The sequence below is a fragment of the Macrotis lagotis genome, chromosome 6 (assembly GCF_037893015.1).
Source record: "Macrotis lagotis isolate mMagLag1 chromosome 6, bilby.v1.9.chrom.fasta, whole genome shotgun sequence".
Lineage (NCBI taxonomy): Eukaryota > Metazoa > Chordata > Mammalia > Peramelemorphia > Peramelidae > Macrotis > Macrotis lagotis.
In genome coordinates, this window is record NC_133663.1 from 8687023 (window position 1) to 8708356 (window position 21334).

Genomic DNA, 21334 nt, shown 5'->3' on the forward strand with positions numbered 1-21334 from the left:
TGGAGCAGAGTGATGCTAAAGTGTTGATGAGATTAAGCATCAGCTGATAGGAGGGGGCTTAATAAGGTAGTAGAAGCCTTGACACAGGATTCCCAAATCACAGGTGAGGACCAGAAAGTGCCTCAGTTCACCAGGTCAAACCATATCATTGCACAGATAAGGAAACTGAGATCTAGAAAACTCCAGTGACTTGGCCAGGGTCAAAGACAGAGGGATGGAAGATCAGGACCCAGGTCTTCAGACTCCAAAGTCAAGGTTCTTTCAATTGTATCATTAGATTCAAGCTGGTCAATTGGGGAATGGCTTAGCAAACTGTGGTATATGTATGTCATGGAATACTATTGTTCTATTAGAAACCAGGAGGGACGGGATTTCAGGGAAGCCTGGAGGGATTTACATGAACTGATGCTGAGTGAGATGAGCAGAACCAGAAAAACACTGTACACCCTAACAGCAACATGGGAGTGATGTTCAACCTTGAAGGACTTGCTCATTCCATCAGTGCCACAATCGGGAACAATTTTGGGCTGTCTGAAAAGGAGAATACCATCTGTATCCAGATAAGGAGCTGTGGAGTTTGAACAAAGTGCAAGGACTATTCCCTTTAATTTAGACAAAAAAAGATATCTTATTGTCTGATCTGGTTACCTCTGAGAATTCTGTTCTCTTTAAGGATATGATTTCTCTCTCATCACACCCAAATTGGATCAAGGTAAAAAATGGAAACAAAGTAAAGACTGATGGAATGCTATCTGCAGGGTGGGGGTGGGGGAGGGAAGCAAGATTGGGGGGGGGAATTGTAAAACTCAAATAATATCTTTAATAAAAATTAATTTAAAAAAGATTCAAGCTGGGTATCCATTGGAATGATGACCTTCTTCATTTGTTAAATGATAAAAAATAACCATCCCGCCCACGTCCCAGGATTGTTTTGAGAGGCAAAAAGTGACAAATTGCTGTAGAAACCTTCTAAAGTATGATATAAATGCCAGTTGCTCTTCTTATCAATCTTCTTCTCACTTGCAGAGCCTGTACCTTCATTCAAAGTTTCATTAATAAAATAACCTAATTGGTTTTCTGGCATCCAATCCCTTCCCACTCCAATCTGTGCTCAACCAGCTGCCAAACCAAATCTGTCCATGACTCTTCCTTCTCCTTGCTCCAGAACCTTCCTGAGCTCCCTAGTACCCATGTAATGAAATGTCAAGTTCCCCCACCGCCCCCCCCCAGCCATTGGTCCCTTCACCTTCTTGATGGCACTGCATCATTCTGTTTCTACTATGGATTCCCTTACCTGTTCATAGCTGCATCTCCTCCCCCCAACCCAACAAGCAGAAGTGAGAGCAGAGACCAATGTGAGCCTAAATTTCCATCCCCAGCTCCTCACATGATGCCCACCTTGTGGTTGGGCCTGAGGCACTAGTTCAACTATAACAAAGGGATGTCAGTGCCTGGGTGTCGAAAGCTGGGTTCTGGGAAAGGACCAGCCTCTACCTTCAGGAACCCTTTCCTGCTCCTCTTCTGTGGCATTGCCACTGGCACCTTTGCCCTGCCCCCTGTCCCAAAGCATGCCCAGAAATAAATAAGACTCACAAGTGCATTGTCTCTTCCTAGAGAATATATAAGCTCAGCAGGGCAGGAAAGAGTCACATGTCTGTATTTGGAACCCCAGCATCTCAGACAGCTCCCGGGATGCAGCAGGCACTAGGACATGGGTGCCCATAATTGGCTCCTCTGTCCTTAGGACCAAGGCAACGCTCCTGCAAGCAAGGGTGAGGGAAGGAGGGCTGTCCCCTTCCTTGCTTTCCTTGTACTGAAAAGCAGGAGCCTATGGAAATGGGATCGCTACTCTCTTATAACCCCCAAAGCCAGGGTGACTGAGAAAGGAGTAAAGAAACACCCATTTGACTCCCCCATGCTGGGAATGACAAACCCTGAACAAGCTCAACCGTGGTGTAATGAAGCCCTGGCTCTCCCACTGATTAATCCATCCTCCTCTTTCTGTCTCGCTGTTTATTAACGTGCCCAGCTAGTGATGGCCGGCACTACTGGCCCTAACTCAGGGAGAGACATTGGTTGGGGAGACATGGGAGGAAGAGGAAGAGGCACCAGCACACAGGCTGAGGTAAGATGAAGGCCCAAGGATCTGACCCCCAAGAGGGAGGGACACAGAACTTGGCTGCCCCATTCATTTAATGGATGAGTCTCAAGGCAGTCTCTGCCAAGTTCACTTCTTAAAATATAATTGCACAGAGGTGAATTCATCCAAAGATTGAGAGCTGGTGGCTCTGTCTTGAGCAGAGTTCACCTGCAGCATTATCAGGTCTCCTGAGGAGCCCTGCATTAGCCCCAGCTCTCCAACCTCAGCCAGGTCCTCCCCCTTTCTAACCTCCATTCATTTCCTCAACTGTTAAAGGAGATTGAACCACAAGGTGCCAGATGCCCTCCTGCTGGGACATCCCAATAATCTCCTTCCTCGCCTCCCCTGCTCCCCACAATGGGCAGACAGTGAAGGATGCACTGATGCTGATAGCCATTGGGGGCTCCAGCTCCTCTGGAACAAGACCTCAGAAAAGGCACTTCCCCCTTCTTGGCAGACCGAGGGACTACAGGAGAAGAATATTGCAAATTATATATATGTATTACTGTCAGACTCACTTGATGTGCTAATTTGGGCTGCCTCCCTCCCCCCCTCATGTTTCTTTTTTATTCTCCGTTACAAGGGGTGGCTCTCTGGGTATAGAAGGGAAAGGGATATATTTGGGTGATTTCAAAACAAAAGAGAAGAATTTTTTTAAGAAAAAAGAAAAAGACTTCAGAAAAAGAGAACAAAGAATCAAAGAGGAACCCAAAAGAAGGTTTTCTTAAACAATTCTCAGTCTCATGAATCTACATCTGAAAGAGAGCTCAGAGACCACCTGTCTGATCCCCCTCCCCCTAATTTTATAAAAGAGGAAATTAAGATCCAAAAGAAGAACTTAACTAACTCATCCAAGTTCATATAGCTATTAAGTAGTAGGTGGCATTTGAATTCAGAGCCTCTTGACACCAGGAACCAGGACTCTTTCCACTGGGCCCCTCAATTCCTTTCCACATATTAACTTCCTTCATCTTCACAAGAGTCATAAGAGCTAGGTGGAATAATTGTCCTCATCCCCATTTTCTGACTTCAGAATCAAAGTCCTTTCCAGCAGAAACACTTCCATTCCAACTGGACTACTGTAGAGGTGGGAAAATGGAGGCCAAGACCAACGACATCACGTTCCCAAGTCATGCTGAGCTCCAGAGACCAAAATTCCTGAATCCCACCCAGTGATCTTTTCAATATACCACATCAGAGCTTGTTCCCTAAACCTCTGCCCACAATGGGAGTGAATCCAAGAGAGCCCTTCGGGTGCTATCACCCACAAATGCCTCCCTTTGGCCCAAGAGACAAGTTGCTAAGGAGAACTTGGGCCCTGGCCTTCCTTGCTCAGGAATCACTTTTACAAAAAACAGACATCAGCAAGGGGCTTGAGGCCCTGCCCCGGGGCCAGGACTCCTGCAGGCCCAGGTCACTGGATGTGTGGCTCTAAGCTGTGAAGGGGTGCCATCACAAACCTCAAGAAAAAGTGGCTTTGGACAGATACAGTGTGGAGGACTAAGCCCATCAAATCAGGGGCAAGGGTCCCCAGCCAGGGGAAATAGTGCATTACATTGGATAATTAGCCAATGGGGCTCCTGACCATATCTCTAGGGGCAGGCGACCCACTGCTCAAGAAGAAGTGCTGGGAGCTTCCGAGGGGACAACCATGGGCTGGAAATTCTGCACAGATTATAAGCACATACATCCCTGGCGGAGCTGAGCCTGTCCAGGAGGGGAGAAGTTCTCCCAGCCCTCCTCTTCCACATAATTTCATGCAGCCCTCCAGAGAGCTCCAGCTTCATCAAACTACCTAGATCAGGTGAGAGGAAGCTGGTGAGGCTTTATAGACTAGACAGAGAGAGGGAGAGATAAAGGGAGAAGAAGAGAGATAGAAAGATAGAGATCAAGATGGAGTTCAAGGTAAATGGAGAGAGAGAGAGAGAGAGTCAGAGATAGATAGGCAGAGGCACAGACAGAGGTAGAGTAAAGGTAGATGTAGGCATAGATAGAGGTGAAAGTAATATGGGTAGAGATAGATGTAGATATAGATTCCCCCCACACTCCAAGATGATCCATGCTCCTTCCTCCAAAACTCATACCACCAGTTGGGAAAGTTTCAGTGGCTTGAGACTCACTGCATGTATTCTAATTTTGGTCCGAGACCTATGACGGCCAGCATTTTGGAGTGTGGGGATAAGAAGCCGCCCTTATCCAGAATCGAGTTCTGTTTCTGATTACATTGCTAAAGGGGATGGACTCCATCATTTCTGAGTTCATCATTACCCTGAAAACAGCTGTCTATCAATCAATTACTAACAAGAACCTATGGTTTTCCTGGCACTGGACTGGGAGTTAGGGATTTCAAGGCATGTTTAAATAATGACTAGAAGAAGCAAAATCTCATTTAAAATGAAGCCAATTGTTTTTGTCCAAAGTAAATATTACTAACAGTAGTAATGTTATTAATATAAATATTTATATTGTGTTGAAGTTGTAGACACAATAACAGCATTACTGATGACAGTCACTAGAATTTATATGTTTTGATATAGTGCAAAGTGCTTTTCAAATAGTTTATGGTAAAGTCATCACACGCCTGTGGACCTATTTTTATTCTCATTTTATAGATCAGGAAACTGAGTAAGACAAAAGTTAAGTGATAAGTAAGTATCTAAGGTTGGATTTGCACTAAGTTTTCTGAACTCAAGCCTGAAGCTCTACGCACTGAACCACTGTGTTGACTATGAGAGAGAAAATAAAACAGTTCTGGATGCCAGCAACACATTGCAGGAAGACATTTAATAGAAAAATCTCTCTCTTGTCTCTTCAGTAAGTCTGGGCTATTTATAAGGTCATTAAACAGGTGAAACATCACATCCTGAATTCTTTCAGGTGACAAAATTCTATCACGTTCATATGATTATGAGTGCCCTTCAAAACGTTTGTTGAAATAGTACCTTAGTCCGAGTTAATAATCAGGTGTTAAATAAGGATAGAGATGTGGGAAAAATTATCCATTATAGTTATCACACTACTGAGATCTGACCCCAGTAACCCACATGGAAACCTGGAGACGGCCACATAGTATTTGGGGTCTCCCCAGGACCTAAATCTTTCCAAAACAACCTTGTTTTGAGTTACCACACCTTGGACTTGTGATGAGTTCACCAGGTTTATGTTTTGAGTTCCTTTCTGTTTTGGTTTTACTCAAATTGTATTAAGTGTTTACAGTGACCCACATCTGTCTTGATCTCCCTTTCTTCCAAGTTGCCCTCTTGGTCATGCATGCTTGGTAGGCAGGCCCCCTTGTCTACACCCTATCCAACGGACACCTAGAGCCCACAATGGGAGGCTCCTTCCCAGTTGGGTCTCCTCCACCAAAGGAATGAATTCATTTCTTTGTAAAACTATTTCAGATTGTGGGGCTCTTGCAAACAACAGAGATAACATCTTTGCACATCTTGAAGTGCTAGCTAGGAGGAGGAGGACGAAAAGGAGGAAGAAAGAGATGTCAGTCTGTCAGACAAACTCAATTGGTCTCCATTTAAAAAATGAAGAATTCTATTTGGTCCAAAGTGAAATCATAGTATGGAAATTATATAAGAAAAAATTCTTTAAAATGATTGGGGGAAAAACAGGAAGCATAACCATTTCTCATATTTTTCTACTGCTCTCAGAAGTATTTCCCTAAGGGGAGTCACTGTTGCCAGACACAGGCTGGCTGGCCTTTTACAAAATGTGATGACGAACGTGCTCCTTTCAAACAAAACCCCCAAATGCCCTTTCTCTGATCTTTTCTCACCAGTTAAGGTCCATCTGGAGGGCATGATTTGGGGGGGAGCGAGACTAGGGCAACAATCTCTGGATGTGTTGGACCCAAACACCTAAAACCCCACTAGAGGAGCTTATGTGAAATGATGAGTCTTGTGGGCTACTCACTGGGGTGGGTTCCCTTCCCTCCTTTCAAGCTCATCCATTGGACAGTGACTAATGCCAACTACAGATGGATTTAATAGCTGCAGATATTGGGGCAACTCGTGTATCCCCACGGATGCTTCCTCCTTTCTAAAATAACAGGGCTGGACCAGATGCTTTCTGAAGTCCATCTCTAACTCTCTGATCCTATGCTGACTAGGCAGCTGCAGTACTGTGTTTAGCACTGAGCCAGACCAGTGAGACCTGAGTTCCAATCCTGCCTTAAGCATTGATTAGCTAGGTAGCCCTGGACAAGTCACTTAACTTTTCTCACTTCATTTCCTCATCAGGCAGATGGAGTTAGCCCCTACCTCAGAAGATTCTTTGGGGGATCAGATGAGATAAGAAAAGCACAGTGCTTGACTAATCTTAAAATGTCATATGGATGGTGTTCTATGAATCATGATCTACGGCGACTGGTAGAAGACCTTTTTGAACACTCGTTGCTGTTGTTGTTTGTCCTTATAGCTTGTTAAGATGTTTTTCATTGTTGTAAAGACAAAGAGAAGTTAATATCTCTTAGCCCCCATGTAATATTCCAAAGTCACAAGATCATATGTCAAGCACTGCAAGGGACTGGAGAGACCTCCTCATCTCCCTCCATTCTAAAGGAGAGAGAGATGAGCCCAGACAGGGTCCAAGTCCCCCAGGCTGAACTCCCAGTGATCAAGTTCTGGCAGCAGGTGGATGGACCCTCCCCCAGGAAACCCTGACCAACATGGCCCTTCTAGCATCTCATCTCATCTAGGCACTTAAGTCCTTACCTCGAGGGTCAGCAGTGGCAGGAGCAGGGGCAGCAAGAGTGCAGGGTCACCAGAATCAGCAAATGACTCTGCTCACGGCTGTAGATGAAAGAGGGAGAGCATCAGCGTCAGAGCATGGAGCCCAGTGGCCTTTATTAACTACAAACATCAACTAATTGTTAATAAGAAAGCAACCTGTTCAGTTTAGTATCAAGATCACCTCTCCCTGAAAAGGGGGACGGGGGAGACAGCCCTGACCTATTTCCAGCTAAAGACAGCCATTGCAATGTAGCTTGGAAGCTGGAAGAGAAGCGAGGCCAACCATTAAAATACAAAATTGGAGAAACCCAGAGTCAAGTGAGGAATTAAAGCACTCAGGGGCATGTAATAAATGACAAAAAGCCGGTTTGAAGTTGGGGACTCCTGATCAATCGACCAATTACCAATTGATTCATCAATACAAATAGGTTAGGAATACATAGAAAAAGTCCCAATAATCTCTTCCCTCAAGGAGTTTACAATCTTTTTTTTTTAGGTTTTTGCAAGGCAAATTGGGTTAAGTGGCTTGCCCAAGGCCACACAGCTAGGTCATTATTAAGTGTCTGAGACCGGATTTGAACCCAGGTACTCCTGACTCCAAGGCCGGTGCTTTATCCACTAAGCCAGCTAGCCACCCCAAGGAGTTTACAATCTAATGGGAAAGACAACATCCCATAAAAATACATACAAGATCCATCCAACATGGAAAGCAACCATAGAGAATATCTTGCCATTGGGAAAGGATCCATGTAGAAACACATAAGGCTCAAAGGAAACAAGAGATACTAAATGTTGGTTTTATGACAAAAGAAATATTGTATATGAAGATATTAGGGGGAAGTTGGTTCCCCAATTAAATGAAAACTCTCTAAGGTCAAGGAAAGATTCATTTTTATATTTTACACCTGATGATGAGTTACCCACAATGGATTAGGTGGCACAGTGAGAAGAGTGCCAGATTTGGAATCACAAAGACTTATCCTCCAGAGTTCAAATTTGGCCTCAGACACTTCACTTCCTGGCTGTGTGACCCTGGCCAAGTCACTTCACCCTGTTTGCCTCACTTTCCTCATCTGTAAAATGAGATGCAGTAGGAAATAGAAAACCAGTATCTTTGCCAAGAAAATCCCACAAGGGATCATGAACCCCAGTGGCTAGCACAGTACAGTGGTTAATCAATAACTACTGATGGACTACCCTATCATACTGTGTGGTATTGCTGGCAGCAGCCAACTGACCTCTCCACAAGCACCATTTGTTGCGGGGGGGGGGGGGGGAGATCTTCTCTTTAGGGTTTAAGAGGCAGATCATATGAATTCCAACAACCCTTGAATCTATTAAGAGCCAAGGTCACAAACTTCACACTCAGGGATAATCCAAGTTTTAGAATTCAGTTCTTTGGGTGAATCATTCAGATTCCTTCTGTGAAGACCCAGTCTAGAAAAAAAGTTGTTCCTTGAAGCCTCCCCTAATTCCTAATTCCAACCCAGCAAACACTCAATCAGCACCTATGCTATTTAATGGGCATATAATTAATAAAATGAAAGATGTTCCCTGTCCTCAAGGAGCTTACAGTATTGGGGGGGATACAGAAAAGGAGACAGGAAATGGGGTTTGGGGGTGACTGGAAGAGACCAAACACCAGGCTTCTTGTTCCTTGAAAGTGAAACCAGACAGGACAAGCTGGTAGGATGTGGGGGGGGTCCAGACTCTGCCCTCTAAGGGAAGCATTGGGAAGTGGAAGGGCAGAGGGGTAGTAGCCAGGTCATGAGATTAGAAGTGATGAATTTCTCCTGGGAGGGGTATCTGGCACTGAAACCAGGCAAGGCAGCAGATGTCCCACCAAGAAGCTTTCCAGCATGTGTCTGACGGCTCTCCTTTATCAGTTTTATGTGGTACTGTCAACTTCCCAAAGACCAAGTCTTATTTTTGTTTCTCAAAGCTCTTTGCATATACAAATAGTTTAATAATGTTTATCCAACGAATAAATGTTGGTGGCCATTTCTGCTAATTTTTTAAATATTCATAGGTGTCCAACCATGTTACATTGCTATCATTTACAAAAAAAGGGGAAAAAAAATTTTGTTTTAACTTAGAAACTTCTCTTTTAAAAGTCTACACTAAAGCCCTCCTCCAATGTCCCACAGAGGCACGAATATGACCCTGGGTTCTATATAACAGTAAGGATTAAGTTCCATTGGATCTCACTATACTAGGAAAGACCTAGAACATACGGTCTAATCACAAATGGCATGTCTGCTACCCAAGGAACACCTGAGTTAAGGACACACAAGGAGACTTATTGCCTGGTTGCTCATAAGACAATAAATTTATCTGACCCCAGAAACTCCTGATGAACACTGAATAAGTCCCAGACACTTGAACATGACCTTCAAAGGACAGGTACACCATTAAAATGATAGATTTCTGTACACACTGAAATAATGATATAAAAACCAAATTATACACTCTGGATTGGGAAAATGGAGAAACATAGTATCTATTAGAATTTTATCAAAAATAGAATGTAATAATGTTGCCTGTGAAGAATACAGAGAAGCAATAATGAAATATGAACCAATGCAGAGGCGAGTCCATGGAACCAGGAAAAGAATTTAGTGAATGATGAAAATGCAGAGAAAACAAAGGACAACGGTCACAAAAATGAAGTGCATATTGTGCAATTATATACACTCTAACCAGCCAGGTTTGGACCAGAAAGAATGAGGAGGCCACACACCTCAGTTCTTTCTTCACAGAAGTGAAGGATTATGGGGGAAGAACATCCCCTCAATACTGTCGGACTGTACTGATGTAGTAGTTTGGGGGAGTTTCCAATCTTTGCAACCAAGTTTTACAAGGGGGTGGCAGGGGAGAGAGAAGGACACACATGGCTGGGAACGCAGGGGATCCAAAGACAGTGTCACTGAACTATGACCCAGCACCAGAAACTCCCTCCCTCCCAGTGTGAGGAGGTCCCCCACGAAGTCTGAAAGGGATGATGGTGAGCATCACGGGTGATTGAGCATTTTCAGAGTGCAGCAAGTGAAAGGGGAGAGGAGCCCCTAGCTGTGGTCTAACCAGAAGGCCACACGGCAGGACAAGAGAAGAACCCAAGCCCAAACTCCACAGCCTGGAAGGTGAGCCCTGGGGAGCTTTTCTCAAAGAGGCCTCAGAGCTGGGGCCACCTCCCAACCCTACCGGATGCCTTCACCTTAATGAGAAAGAGACTTTCTCATTCTGGCTCTGAGGGTTGAGGTTTCTCTATCCTATTAGCCAGATTTGTCAAGGACTTCACCCTGAAAGGGGAGCTCAACTAGGATTGCATCTGCCTTTCCCAAGCTTGTTACTGGCCAAGGAAGACCAAGCGGGATGATGGCAGCTTAGAGCCATACTCAAGGAGGAACATGACCACAGGCTCTAAGCAATGGTCACAACGCCCCTAGTCACCATCGTTCCTAAAGAACAAATGCTCTGAGAGTCAATGTTGCAGTCTTGAACTGACCCACTCAGTCACTGACAATCCAGCCAACACAACTCTTACCTCCAAGACATCAAGGGATGCTCAGCCTGAACACCAGGGCTGATGAGTAAGGAAATGGCTTCAGTGCCAGAGCAGAGCATGGCCTGGTCCCTCAGTCACACCCCTGCCTCATCCGCCTTTTCCTTACCTTAGAGGAAGGTAAGCCAGGCTACTTTACAGTCATTCAAGCAAGACATTCCAACCTGAGAACCTCCCAAGGAAGGGAACAATCAGCTTAGATAGGGTCAGCTCCTGAGAATACCAGTTACTTAGCCTTGGTGCTATTTTTTTTTCTTATGGTTTTTCTGGAAAATGTTCTCTCTGCCTTCTTGGAATTTCCACAAAAAACCAATAATTTACATTGTGTAAAACACTAAGGATCATTTGGGAAAAAAGAAGAAGAGGGGATAAAATCTGGAATGAAGGTCCTCTCTTAGAATCTCAACTTTCCTGAAAGGTTTGGAGCTAAAGTACCATCTGCTACAAAAAGCCTTTTCTGATTCCCCAGGTAGCAGCAGCCTCTTGTGGGAGAGGGTGGGGGTCTTTTAAGACATACTTAAGGGTTAAGCCCCCAGGTCTCTATAAATCATCCAGCCTTTATGAGGAGCCACCTAGTCCCAGCCATATTTGTGATGGACCTCATCCTGAAAGGAGAGCTCATCTACCCTTGCAGCAACTGACTCAGCCCTGGAGACAGAAAGACCCAAAATGGAACTGGTAGGTTCTATTCTCTAGAGGCAGATACATGTTTATAAAGAGAAAGTCAATAGGTACAACTATTTTCTGTTGTTGGGTAGGGGGAGTGGGAATCAGGAAAGGCTTCTAATTTGGAGTCCTTGTTTGGGGGCCTCTGTGGTCCCTTCTAGCTCTAATTTTAAGATCGCATGCTTTTTTAGAGAAGACCTGGAGAATCCCAACAAAACCCTATCTAATGGAATCCTTGCATCGACTACTGCTGCTGCTATTTTACTCTTGAATCTCTCACCCCATTCAAAAGCATATCTTCAAACTGAGGCCCCTAGAAGAGCTGCTTGCAAATACCCGCCTTGCTTGGCACAGAAAAGGAGCTTGTGTGGGGGAGTGTACTGTTTCTGGTGGATTTAAAATCCTGCAACCAGGATTCAAACTCTCCTGTAAATTTTCACTAGTTTGAAATCATACGCTCAGTGGAGATGAGACTGAATGGGCAAGTCTACTTAAAATCACTTAGAGAATGCTCCCAATTTATCTCTATCTTCTTCACCATCACAAACTCTTTAACCAATTCATCCTATTGACTCATTTTTGACCTTGAAATCTGCTGAACTACCCAGAATTTCTTTTTTTCAGATAAAATTATTATGTAGCCAAGATTTCTGTAACATATTTATGGAGTAGAATTTCTAACCTCATATGAGCCTTTTTATTTATCCCTCTTAGATTTTATCTAATTGGATTATGTTCTAGTCCATCAAAATCAATTGGGATGTTGGTTATCTTCAAGTAAGGAGGTCATCCTTTCCAACTTCCCATAAAGGTAATTTCAGTCTATGGATGTATATAGGTCTATGGGTATATCCTAAGGCCAAAGCAAAAAGACCCCCATCTATTTTGTGGGGGGGGGATGGTTAATTAAAATTATCTTTGTGAATCTGGGTATCCAAAATTTATCCACAAATGTACTTAGAACTATATCAGTCTGGCACAGAGCCACTGAAGACAAAGGTGTCCTATTCTTTGCTCAAGGGGGTCACCAAATACTTTAACACCTAAGCCCACCCAAGATGCTGATCTGCAATACAACAAATTCCATCACTTATGAATGATTTGGTTGTCTCATTAAAGGAATGTTTGCCAGTATTTAATTGCTTCCCCTCTGATTTTAATTTCCTTACCTGTCAGCATCCATCAGCGACATTGAGATCTTTTGACATCCTGGATGATTGTACTGAAATTAATCAGATTTTTTTAAACCCTAAATTGCTTTGGCCCTAATGTAGAAAGTGCAATTTCTTATGAGGATATTTATCTATAAACATATGAATGGAGATTAATAACAGCCAAAATCTATATTATGCTCTAATGCAGTCAGTGGGCTTTCCTATATTTTCTCATTTGCCCTCAGAGAGACCCTGTATAAAAAAAGTCACTGGTACAGCATTTATGACGCATATTTTATAGATGGTAAAAATGAGGGAGGGAGGGAGAGGGAGGGAGGGAGGGAGAGAGGGAGAGGGAGAGGGAGGGAGAGATAGATAGATCGAGAGAGAGGGAGAGATAGATAGATCGAGAGAGAGAGAGAGAGAGAGATGGATATATATATATATATATATATATATAGAGAGAGAGAGAGAGAGAGAGAAGAGAAGAGAAGAGAAGAGAAGAGAAGAGAAGAGAAGAGAAGAGAAGAGAAGAGAAGAGAAGAGAAGAGAAGAGAGTAAACAAGTCTTGTCCAGGGTTCCAGAGAGAGTGTAATGTTTTGGACCTGGAGCCTGAAAGATTGAACTTCAGGATATTCACTAGTCAAGTTTTTGAGGCTGGAATTGGGATAACAAAATTGGAATAAAATGGGATAATGATGATCATAACACTTTCTCAGATAAAATGAAATAATCTATATAGAGGATTTTTGCAAATATTGAGCTATTGTGTCATTGGGTTGTCAAGCAAGGTAAGAGTCCCACACTGGCTTTCCTGACTTTAAGTTCAATTGAACATAATATACAACACTTCTTATTCAAAGGCAAACTGAGTGATTATGGGAACTGAAAAGTCCATAAATGAGCAAAGACCACCCCATTCTACTAGAGAGAGAAAAATAGTAATCATATTCATTAGGAATAGAAGGGGATGGGGCTTAAATTCTGGCTGTACCAAAGTAGTAGGGATAACACAGATCAATTCAACTCCAATTTGAAATCTCAGGATTTCAAGAAATGTGGAAATAAATTCTTGTACCCCAAATTACTGCTGGAATATGTTGAAATGTGTCAATATCCTCCAGGAGGTCTCTGACTATGAAGGATGGAGACCAGGTCAAAGACAAAAGGCACCAGACAGCCCAGAAAGAAATCCAAGTCCTGCCATGGTCCCGGCAAGGTGAAAGAAGGTGTTGTGGGTGAGAACATAGTCGCTGATTTAAGTTAAAGGGGGACAGAAGGAGGTGAGAAGAGAAGACCCCACTATCATGATGAGAGGCAGCTGGAAAGTTTAAAACAGTATACAAGAAAACCAAATGGTAGTTATCCAAGAAAGGATTTTTTGTCAAAACTTATCCAAGAAAGACTTTTGTCAAAAAGAAAACCAGTGGCAGCAGTAAATGAGAATGAGAAAAGGAGGGTTCAGAATAAAAGGAACAAAGAGATAAGCTGAGCTGGGCATTGGGACTGATAGGAAGAAGATGATGGAAGAGCTGAGTTACAAAGATGGAGCCAAGTGATATGTTAGGTGAAGACAGGATGGGGTGGGGGGGGGGGCCTAGAGGAGCCTGGCAGGAATAAATTGGTTCATACCCTAAGATAATGCACCCTAGAAATAAAAGATAAGCAAATGGAAAAGAACCAAAAAGGATATATTTGAAAGGAGCCCATCATGGGAAGAAGAGCAGGGATGAGTGCTCAAAAGTTTAAGGAGAAAGAAAAGGAAAAGGAGGAGAAGGAAAAGGAGAAGAAGGATAGGACGGGAAGGAAGAAAGGAAGGGAAGTCAGGGAAGGAGGGAAGGGAAGGGGAGGGGGAGGGAGGAACAAAGAAAAGAAAGAAGAAACTAAAGAACAAAATGAGGGAGAAAGAAAGCATGAGGCAAGTGAGCCCTTCTGAAAAAGAATGATCAGTATTCCAAAAAAGATTGTTGCTTTGTTATTGTTGAGGCATCTCAGACATGTCCAACTCTCAGTGGTCCCATTTTGGGTTAAAGATACTCTAGGGGTTCACTATTTTTTTCTCCTATTCATAAAACAGATGAGAAAACTGAGGCAGAAAGCATTAAGTGCCTTGCCCAAGGTCACTCAGCTAAGAGTGTCTGAGGCTACATTTGAAATCAAGTCCTCCTAAACCCAGGACCAGAGCTCTATCCACTACACAGCCAAACTCCCTTGAAGAAAGATTAGATGGCCAGAGCATAGCCTTCTGAAGTCATCAGTGATGGGAAGGAAAACAGACCTAGTGAAGCAGATGGAGCTGAAGCTTTAAAGTCAACAAAGCGCAATCCAAAGAGTTCAGAGAAGAAGGGAGGAAAAACAAACAGCAAGTTAGGGAGGTGACCAAGACCGTGGTCATCAGCAAAGAAACACTGGACATTTGAAGATGCAGGAGAACGTGTTGCTATGAAGGGGGAGGAAGAAGGAGGGAGAGAATCAGAATTGGAAAAGTCTTGAAGGCTTGCCTCCCATTTCCCAAATTCTGTTTGTTCCACAAAACCCCAGGATGCTATACACATTAAGGATTCAGGCAGGACTAAAAATTGTTTTCCTCCAATACTTAATTTTTCTCAGAATCATTTAGGATTCCTCCTGTAGCACACTGAGGACTAAATGTGACAGTCCAAATTTAGCAGCTTTGCCATCCTTGATGGAGAGGAGTTTCTTATAAAAATGATTACAGATATTTTCCAGTTTTCATCTATAAGTTGTCTTCTTTCCACTTTTTAATTCTTAAAAAAAGCCTTCAGGATGTTTTGTTCATTGGGGTTTTTAAGTATTTTTTTTCTCTCCCGCTGCTCATTATTGCTATAGCCAGACAGATCAAACATTTATTAAGCCCAAGAACATGGTCATCCTCACCGTCTCACCATGCTCCACTATCAGATGTTAAAAATAAGTTGTGATGCTCTAAACGAATGTGCCCTGTGGCCACCACAGACAGCCTTTCGGGGCAAAGACTAGTGTTTGGCAGCTGACATAATTGCCCAGCCCTTCTGGTCTCCGGCTTGTGTCGGGTGATTTACACAATTTACATTGCTAAGCTTCTTTAGGGAAGTATACAGTTATACTAATTATTCAATTATGTATGTGGCAAAAACTCTCATTATTGGCAACAATGCCTAGCGAAAATAATCACAATTTTTCTCCCAGATTTCAAGTCCTTTCTGCATTCATTTCTAAGATATTCTTAATCCTGCCAGACCATTTTTCCATATTAGTTATCTCAAACCCTAAATTCAACCCACTGATGAATTAAATGGGAAAACTCAACCCTTAATGCTATTATAAGATGGGGAAAAAAAGAGAAGGGATCTCCACCCAGGACAGAGAGAGAGAAAGAAATGAGGACAGAGCCAAATCTTTTGTATCCCCTTGATTTTTCTTAACATAGTGATCTATGTGTTGCTAGGTTCTAAAAATCATATACTTTTAAAATAGAAAGCAATTTGAGAAATCTTTTCCAATTCTCTTCTTTTTGAAATGAACAAAACAAAGCACAGAAAAGCTCAATGATTCCCACGTGTTTGGACAACTAAATTCCTTTGTAGGTATTTTCTGTGCTATTGGCCTCAGGTTCCTCATCTGTAAAATGGGAATAATAACAGCGCATACCTCACAGAGTTGGGAGGTGCCAATAACACAGGTAAAGATTCTTCAACCCTTATTGAAGTGCTGTGGAAAATTAGGCAGGGCATTTTTTGCATTTTCTGTCTCTTTTATGACTCACCAACATAAGGTGTCCACTGTCCAGATTCAAAGATCTTTGGGGGCAATCCCTGGGCCTATCAATGAATGCCTGTCCCATAGGCTTTTCTTTCCCTCAGTCTGGAGGTCCAGCCTCAGGACCACTGACTGAAGTAGCCATTAGTCATGCCTACATAATGCATCCCCTCTTTTCTCCCTTCTCTTTCCAGAGAAATTGGAGAGTCTGGGGCAAGGAGAGTGAACTTAGAGAAGAGGGCACTGACCAAGAGCTGCTGAGGACCTTTAGCGGGTTCAAGAAAAGCCACAGGAGGGGGATGAGTGAGTGAGGGGCTGTCCCAGGGAACAGAGGTTTCCCTTCTCTTTGGTGCCAGACCTGGGACTCATTCAGGATCCAGTCCATTAGAGGCTAAGCTCTGGAAGGAAGGGACTGCATCATTTTTTTTCTTCTTCTTTGTTCCCCTAGGACCCAGAGCAGAGGCTGACCTATTCAAAGGAGGTGAGTTAATGGATCTTTCTGACCATCAACAGCATATCCCCTTCAGGAATAGAACCACCCCGGGCTCCAGGGCACCCTTTGCCATCCTCACTGACAGCTCTCAATACAGTGACTCCTGGAGCTTCTGGTCAGCACCAGGTGGGCCATCCCCTGGGCAGTCCAGGGAGCTAGAATGATCATATTAGACCAGCTATGGACTATAGTATCCCCATCCAGAGGAAGAAAAACAAAACAAAACGCACAGAGGAAAAAAACCAGCCCTTCAGAATCTGATGGACACTTTACAGAAATTCTCTCTTATGTATCTCTTTCCCTTAATCCTAATGGCTCATACCAAAAATGACTGATCTGTGAAGATGTTTATCAGAATATGTATGTACAATGCCAACCTGTTAGCTGAGGGGAAGGGGCCTTGGAAGGGAGTGTGGAAGGAAATTTTCTAACTTAAAAATATACATGTGCATGTGGATGAAAATTAATTAGTTTAAATTTTAAAAAACATAAAGCAATAGGTGGGCCAGGTGACCCCATCTTACTCCAGTTCTTGAAGGCTGAGAGGGAGAAGGGGAAGGATGTGTGTAATTGGTGGGAAAGGAGGACATTCCCCAAATCAGAAGTCCTTAATGGCCAGAGCAGTCCTCCAGAGTCATTCATTCTAGTCTCCTGACCCCAGAAAGAATCCCTGCTGTGTCTGCGTGACCCCAATGAAAGTCATTGGGAAGGCTTCTGGAACCTGGGGATGGTCTGGGAAGTCAGAGCGGCTTAGCCAATGTCTTGACTACCTGGCAGCCTTTGGACACGTGTCATCAGTACTAAGGTTTCCTCCCCTAGAAAAGAGAAGCTGGGCACCAACAAGGAAGCTACTACGTGTCCTAAGCAAATCAAGAGCAAATAGAAAATAACACTATTATCCATTATCAGGATGCCCAATGCTGAGGCTGGTTGGGGAAGTGACATGGGGATCCCAAGCTTTTCTCTTTTTAGTCCTCCCCAGATTACCTAGCCAATGCCCCATTGGCGCTTTACCCCCAAGCAAAGATAGGGCAAGTGGATGGATGGAAAACTCTGGGGAGCCCCTTCAAGATAGGGACTGGTCTACTTTATTCTAGATAATCCTAGGATTCAGCTTAAAGCCTAGATTTAATAGGTGCTTAATAAATGCAGGTTGACTGATTGAATCAGCACTGCCAGAACAGGGAAAAGCCTCTAGGCTTTCTACCTCCAAATGTTTACCCCCAGAGAGAGAGAGTAAGGATGCCAGATCAGAGAGCAAGCAGAAAGGGCAAGAGAACAAGAGAACAAACTGACATAAGAGATGAAAGCTTCTAGAATCCCCAATGCCAGTATGGAAAGGATCCCCACCCGGCCTCCCTCTCCAAGGGCAGAAGGCTGGGGGAGGAAGGCAGGCTTCTGCAGTGCAGCCACCGACTGGACAGCACCGGACAGCAGGAGCCACTGGCCACCAAGGACAAGCAGACAGGTCCCTTTGCCTTCCCCTGTCCTGAACAGGGAAGCCCCAAGGGCAGCGAGGGTTGAGGTCTCAACAAGACAAGTCACAGACAGGGAATGGGAGGGAAGGGAGAACAAATACGCACAGGACGGGGTGGGGGGTGCAGAGGGAAGAGAAATGGTTTTCGCTTTCGTTTTCTTTAAGAACAAAGTGGAAAAGATTGTCCAAGGGGACGAGTGATGATCCTCAAGCAGCCTGGAAGCCGGTGGAAAAGATTGTCCAAGGGGACGAGGGATGATCCTCAAGCAGCCTGGAAGCTGGTGGAAAAGATTGTCCAAGGGGACGAGGGATGATCCTCAAGCAGCCTGGAAGCTGGTGGAAAAGATTGTCCAAGGGGACGAGTGATGATCCTCAAGCAGCCTGGAAGCCGGTGGAAAAGATTGTCCAAGGGGACGAGGGATGATCCTCAAGCAGCCTGGAAGCTGGTGGAAAAGATTGTCCAAGGGGACGAGGGATGATCCTCAAGCAGCCTGGAAGCCGGCGCGCTCCCTCCCACCTCATTATAACAACAAGAGCTTTTATTATTCTCCAACTTGTGGGGAATAATAAATATTATACAATTATCCAATTGGAACATTGGAAACAACTTTTAAGATTCCTAAGGATCAAGGCAGGAAATTACCATGGGCCTAACCATCCCGAGAGCACAGGAAAAGGGACTTTGATTTCAGGCAACGAGAGTTCGAATCCCACTTCTAACCATTATTACTAAAGTGATCTTGGGAAAATCATCTGCCGTTTTCCTCCTTAGTAAAATGAGGGGATTTCACTAGATGAACCCTAAGTCCGTCTGAGATTTAGATCACCTTATTCTATAAGCCTCCTGGATCTCAGTTTCCTCCTGGGGAAAAGGGAGAAGGTTGTTAGAAAGCCCAACAATGTTGAAAGACTTTAAAAACAGAGATGAAGGTCATGACCCATCATAATTCCAGAGGAACCAGTGATGGAGGATGCAGGGGAGGGACCTGCATCCCTCAGTGTAGACTGAGACGCATCTTGACTGGCTTTTAAACTGCGCCCCCCCCCTTTCCACACTGGCCTCCTCCACCAAGAGCATGTTGTTTGTTTTGCTTATTTTTTTTTAATAAGGAGCCTGTGAGGGTAAGAAAACAAATGCCTAAGTAAAAAAAAAAAAATGTCTGAGCTACCTGAGTTTCCTTCCAGGCCCAGATCTGTGATCCTATGATGTTTTCTGGGTGGCTCAGTTTCCTCATCTGTAAAATGATGAGTGAGTTAAATGGACTCAAAACTCCTTCCCATCTTTCTTAGGAGCCAGACCTTGGCATCCTCTCCTCAGTCTTTTCAGAAAGAAACAAACAAAAGAATGCAAATCCTAAGAAAATGCTCTGAAGTAACAACAATCCCCCGAAGCTTTGGGCTCTGGAACAAGAGGAGCCAGAGGGGGCTGAGCACTCCCACCTGCCTCCCACTGTCTCTGGAGACCCCAGCCCCCCAACCCAACTGAGCCAAAAAGTCTGAGCAGAGACCCTTCCCTGCTTTGACCTTTGTCCTCTAGAAAAGACCCAATGGAGGGGGTACCTAACAGAAGATACCTGAAATGGAGCCTTCAGTTGAGACCCTGGCTTCCGGGCTGAAAAAGGAAGATTCTCTCATATCTCTAAGCCTAGACCCCCCTTGGGGGTACAAAATAAATGCTGTTCAATCAGAAGACTCCAGAGGCATCCAGTAAATGTCAGCACTGGGGATACATAAGGGGGAATGGCAGAGATGCCATCCAAGACAAACCTGCCAGGAGAGGATGAGTAAGGACAGGACCAGCCTCTCCATCTCCAGGCAGCTCCATCTAACACCTGCCTAACAGTCCCGGAAGAGGAGAGAGAAGTAAGGAAGGAGGGAGGGAGGGAAGAAAAGAAAGGAAGAAGGAGAAAGAAAGAAAAGGAAGATGGTAAAGAGGGAGGAAAGAAAGAAGGGAAGGAGGAAGGAAGGAAGGAAGGAAGGAAGGAAGGAAGGAAGGAAGGAAGGAAGGAAGGAAGGAAGGAAGGAAGGAAAGTGGAGGGAAGGAAGGAAGGAAGGGAGAGAAGGAGGAAGGAAAGAAGGGAGGGAGGGAAAGAAGGAGGAAGGAAGGAAAGAAGGAAGGAAGCCAGGCATGTGCTGATCTCTTTACAATATTGACTTATTGATCCTCACAATGACCCTGCCAAGTGGATGCTATATTTAGTACACTTTACATCTGAGGAAATTGAGCCAGACAAAGGTCATCCAGCAGTAAGGTCTTCCTGGCTCCCAATTCCCCCCCTCTAGGGGACTTCTGAGAAAGGAATGGGGACCACCCGGGCATCCAGAATTAAGCAGTGCTAGACTCTGAGGTGGTCTTAGGATCGGCAGCCGATTGGAGGATGGCTCTGAGGGTTAGAGGCTGGAGCCCCTCACAGGAGGCCCGGGCCACAGTTCTTGGGAGGTCAGGGATGGGAGCCAGCAGGTGCTGCTCTTATGAATCCAAAGAAGGGGGGTGTTAGGGAGATGAGTTATGGAGATAGAAACAAGACTTTCCAAACATTGAAATGGGGGCAAAGGCAGAGTGACCTGGAGAAATCCAGAATTCTGGTATTCTCGGCAAAAAAGGAGAAACATGGGGTGGGGAGATGGACTTTGGGAGTCCTGATAATGACTTCTGGGCCCCAGAATGGAAGCTGTAGAATCTGAAGGCAGAGAAGTGCTGCTGCCACATAAGGAAATATCAACTGTGTCCAAGGGATGAATAATATGCCACCTCCATAGCCCCCCACCCCCTAGCCAGTATGTAGAGGTAGCTCGGAGTGGAAGTTCTGGCCAAACTTGGGGCCTCAGAGGCCACTGAGACTTTGAATCCATGGTCTCATCATGCTCCGGACCCCGACTGTCCGGCTCCTGCCTCTGGACCTGATGCTGTGGCCTGGTGGAGACCTAAGGGTGACCAGGAGCCAGGCTGCTGAACCAGTGACCTCAAGAAGCTCCTTTCCAGGAGTATTGGGGGGACAGCTCTTTGGCTCCCCTGAACATAACTGTCCGTGTCACTGTCCAAAGCCTCCTCATCTCCTGAACTGAACAGACTGTTCTCATCTCCGTCCCTGCCCCAAATAACGTATAGAAAGGAGCCTGGCCCCAACAGCCCTTGGAGCTTCAATCAGGAAATTCAATTTTAGCTGCAAAACTATGTTTTGGCAAAAGTGCAATTGAACTCCGTGTACTTGTCACATTTCTAAATATACTCTGGTCCCCATGGCAACGGAAGAGACTGATGGATCTCTTAAAAGAGTACGGTATATTTAATTGTCAGCATTTTAAACTGACTCAGAAAAATGCTGTGTGATAGGTCTCTT

At 44.4% G+C, this 21334-nt stretch overlaps 1 long non-coding RNA gene across 1 annotated transcript in view; it reads right to left on the reverse strand.

Annotated features, from left to right (window-relative positions):
* Positions 1 to 777: 777 nt before the first annotated feature.
* LOC141490593 (uncharacterized) overlaps positions 778 to 21334 on the reverse strand; it is a 159703-nt gene continuing 139146 nt past the window's right edge. The window contains exon 3 of the long non-coding RNA XR_012469280.1: positions 778 to 6942. This is a non-coding gene — a long non-coding RNA (uncharacterized LOC141490593). The remainder of the gene's footprint in view (positions 6943 to 21334) is intronic.